Below are 4,614 nucleotides of genomic sequence, written 5' to 3' on the forward strand. Positions count from 1 at the left end.
AGCAGTAGACAGGGAGACCAGTGAGGAAGCTGATACAATAATCAAGTTGGAACATGACAGAAGGCTGGATCAGATTGGTGGCCATTTAAATGGAGAGGAGAGAGTGGATCTGCAACTACAATGGAGGAGATTGAAAATGAGAGTTGAATGACGTAAGGCATCAAGGATAGTACCAAGGTTGCTGGATTTGGAAACAGGGAGGATGGTGGTGGTGTTGACTATGATGAGAAAGTTAGGTGGAGGAGAGGAATTTGGAGGGAAACTAAAGAGTTCAGGTTTGGACCCATTGAACCTGAGAAAACACATCACAACAATCATAAGAAGATGTCTTTCTGGCAAGAGGAAATGTGACATTGTAGAAAGGGATAGCCTCTTTCTAGGTCGCACCTGAAAAGTTTCCAGAACTCTACCAGTCTTGACTATGGGAGGGAGAGTCAAGCAGAGGCATATCCATTCCATTCCTAGCTTGGGCAGTGGCTAGCAAGTGGAAGGCAATCTGCTACAAGTCAAAGCTCACCTGTGCTGGTCAACAGCGGCATGGGAGAGAGGTGAGAGCAGAGACTCAAGTTTACTGCACAGAAGGAGGTAATGGTAAACCACTTCCATATTTTTAGCAAGAAAACTCTATGGATTCACTATAAGAACAATTGCAGATGGAAGTGAAGTGTTCTGGGAGAGATGCATCCATGGTGTCGCTATGGGTTGGAGACGACTTGACAGCATTAAGACAAGACAAGAAAGGGATAGAACTGAGGCTAGTGCGATATATTTGGGAGTCATGTATACAGTGGTGGTAATTAAAATCACGGGTGTGGCTGAACTATCTGAGAGAATATGTATAAATTTAGGTGAGAAGGAGACTCGGATGATAGCCTTGAGGAATATACATAGGGGTTTGGCAGCAGAGGAACAGCTGGTGAAAGAGATTGAGAAAAAGTGTCCAGAGAGGAAGGAGGAAAACCAGAAGGAAATCATAGTTCACAGTGTCAAATGCAGCTGGCAGTTCAAGAAAGATTAAGATGGAGTGAGATCATTCTGTTGGCTGAGAAGAAGGCTATTGGTGACCTTAGAAAGTGCAGTCTCAATGCATTGAAAATGGGGTGGAAACCAGACTGTGGTGGATCAACAGTTGGAAGACAGGAAGTAGAAGTAGCCATATGTACAACATGTTCCAGGAGTTCCAGAAATGGTAAACAGGGAAATGGCACTCTATTGGTCCTAACTCTGATTTACTCACTCTCTTCTTCTACTACACCCCAGCTAGGCCATGTCCTTGTCTCTTCTGCCACTGACTCCTTGATCACCTCCCCTGCCTGCCTGGAATTCTCTATCCCCCTTCATATCCACTGACCAATGCTTTCAGAGCCCTTCTAAAACCACATCTCCGCTAGTATGCCTTCTCCAGTTGATTTCTAATCTCACCAGTTTTTAGTCGCCCAAATGCCATTTCAGTAGTTCTGTACCATCTAAACATTTCTGTACTTACAATGCTTCATACTATATTAGTTTCTCCTATCTAAAATTTACTTTTGTGTCTGTCTTGGCTAGATAATAAACTGATTGAGGGCAGGGGTCATTGCTACTAACTCTATTGTACTCCAATAAGCCTTTAGGACAGTCTCTGCATAAATGGGCTTACTATTGGATTGACCATATCTTTTGATTGTCAATGAGATAAAAAGATGGGAAGGATCAGAGGAGTTGTCTGACTCAATCACTGACCTTAATTGCCTTATGACTCCTTGTTGTGAATTCAAATTTACTTTTCTTGCAATAGTCTAATTAAAGCTACCTCATTTGGTTAGTGAAGATAGGGACTGAATATGCCCATGATGTATATTTTTCCCACAGTAGTTACTTTTGTTTTCAATACACCCCTGGACAATACTAAGCAACACCCTTTTGCCTTGATTCTAGCAGTGGAGAAAAGTCAACCCTGCTTAGGTGGACAATTTTGATAATATGAAGCTGCTTTTAATTGAAAATTCCAAATCTGATTTATCTTTCAAGAAAATGAAAGGTTCATATGTCACAGTGGCAGTTCTGTAAGGCAACTGTCTGTCATGATAATGACTGCTTAATCAGTGGCATTACCTACAAGCCCCAAATCAGTAAAAATCATGTGAAATTTCATCTATAATAGAAAACTGGAGACAAATGTGGAGTGTAAAGAACATAAATACTCTGTAAACCCAAAAAGCAAGGGATTTGATGTGCTAGAAAACAGTTTCAGCTATTCAAGCCATACATGCTTCCTCATTAAGCTTTATTCACATTATAAACTTATAAAATAAATGATTGGCAAAGAAATACAGGGTTGGTGTTGTAGGTGTATTCCAAAGATATCACATCAACACCTATATTTTCCTCATATCTTAATTACCATGGCATTTTCTCAACATTTACCATGTACTAAGTGATGGAGTAGATGCAAGGTTATCAGTTCAGGCACAGTCCTTGTCCAGTAAAAGTCTCACAATCTATTTTATTGCTATTTTATGGATAAGACAACTGGACTCAAGAGATCTAGTTCTAGAGAACTAGCCTTATAGTAGTGCAATAGCAGACCTGGGACTAGAACCCAGGTTTCCTTCCCAGCCCCGTGCTCTTTCCATCAGGCCACATTGCTTCCTGTGGTTCTTTCCTAGTATTTTTATAAAGTCCAAGCTTGACTAGTCTGATATCTCTTTGCAGAGGTCATTTTTGCCAGATTACGTATCTGAGAGCCTTGCACTGATGCTGCTTCCTGGCATCTTTCAGAAAAAAAAGAATTTTCTCATTTTTCCCAAGAGAATTTTCTTTGACTTGTATCAGGGCTGGGGTAAGAATGCCAGAAGCTGAAGTAGAATCAAACTGGGACTCTAACGAGGCCAGACTCTTCCTTGGACTAGCTGTATATTTATTGATGTTCTTCTTGATCACACTATTTGTATACAATTATATCTACCAGCCTCCCCAATTAGACCATAAGACATTTAAGAGGATGGCCTGCTCGTTAAACTTTGTGTGTAATGATAGTAATAATTACTACAGGATCTTTTTAGTACTTACTATATGCTAAGTACCAGATCAGATACAAAATAATAAAATTTAACCCAATCTGTTTTCCCACCAAGGTCTCACAATTTATGAGATAGGGAGGACAATTTTCAGGTAAAGAAACTGAGGCCCAAAAAAGGTCATGCAACTTGCCCCAGATCACAAAACTGGCCGGGTTTTGGGACTCCCAGTCCAGAGCCTTTTCTACTAGGCCACACAAACACTCAGCATATTGCTGGGCAAGCAGTGTGTCCTAATGGATAGAGCACAGGCCTCAGAGTCATTTGACCTAGGCTCTAATGCCGGCCTTATTACTTGTCTGCTGTGTGAACCTGGGGAAGTCAGAACTTTACTGTGCCTCATTTATCTCAAGTGATAAATGAGGATTAAATCCATCTCCCTCCAATTTAGGCTGTGAACTCCATGTAGGACAGGCACTGTGTCTGACCCGATTATTTTGTACCTACCCCAGTGCTTAGTACAGTGCGTGGCACATACCAAACACTTAAAAAACATCAAAAAGAGCAAACCAACCTGAGTGGCTTGCAATAATTATTCTTGATGGATTGAGGCTGTGAAAACTGGATAAGGAGGGGTGTGGAGTTTAAAGGAGGAATACTTCATCCAAAATAAGATAGAAATGGAGTCTTTCAATGCTAGATAGGAATGTAGCACAGTGGAAATAAAACAATTCGCATAAGCTGCTCAGCCCAACACAATTTATGTATATTAAGGAGGCCAACTGGGATTTCCTGGCCGTGGTGGTCCCTAAAGATGAAGTATCTGAAGCAATTACTCCACTGTAGCTGGCAGGACCATGTTAATAGCCTTATCTTCCTGGGGCTACTAGATTTGGTGGAAGCCCACTCTTCATGCATGACATCATTATGTCACACATTACATCACACTGGAGCTGCCTCGTGTAAAATGGGGATTAAATCCTACTCTCTCCTACCTAAACTGTGAGCCCCATGTGGGACATGGACTGTATGCAACATAGTAATCTCGTATCTACTCCAGTGCATAGTACAGTGCTTGGCACATAGTAAGGACATAATAAATACCATGATTATTATGTGTATGCCCCTAGTGTAACTCATGAACAATCACTAATCCTCTTGCAATTAGGACTTGCTAATGCATGGGCCTATTAGTTGCAGATGATGGGGTTATTAACATTTTGGAATCAGGGCAGAGGTTTTCTTGGGGCCACAGCAGTGTGTTTCCATCCCATGTTTCAGAGGACAGTGGAAGGCCAGGAGCAACAGCAAGGCCATAAATGATAGAGCACAGCCCTGGGAGTCAGAAAGACCTGGGTTCCAGTACCAGCCCCTCCACTTGTCTTCAGTGTGACCTTGGCCAAGTCACTTATCTTCTCTATGCCTCAGTTACCTCAATCAATCAATTAATCATACTTATTGAGCTCTCACTATTTGTGAAACACTGTATTAAGTGCTTGGGAGAGTACAATACAACAGAATTAGCAGGCAAGTTCCCTGCCCACAAGGATCTTATAGTGTAGAAAGAGCTTAAGCAGCATGGCTTAGTGGCTAGATCCCGGGCTTGGTCAGAATT

The 4,614-nt window shown here is 41.6% G+C and overlaps 1 non-coding gene across 1 annotated transcript; it reads left to right on the forward strand.

Annotated features, from left to right (window-relative positions):
• Positions 1–369: 369 nt before the first annotated feature.
• On the forward strand, positions 370–507 carry LOC114816680. Its single transcript, XR_003764487.1, has one exon. It is a non-coding gene; the product is annotated as a small nucleolar RNA SNORA7 (small nucleolar RNA).
• The last annotated feature ends 4,107 nt before the right edge of the window (positions 508–4,614 follow it).

Source organism: Ornithorhynchus anatinus, chromosome 1 (genome assembly GCF_004115215.2).
Source record: "Ornithorhynchus anatinus isolate Pmale09 chromosome 1, mOrnAna1.pri.v4, whole genome shotgun sequence".
Taxonomy (NCBI): domain Eukaryota; kingdom Metazoa; phylum Chordata; class Mammalia; order Monotremata; family Ornithorhynchidae; genus Ornithorhynchus; species Ornithorhynchus anatinus.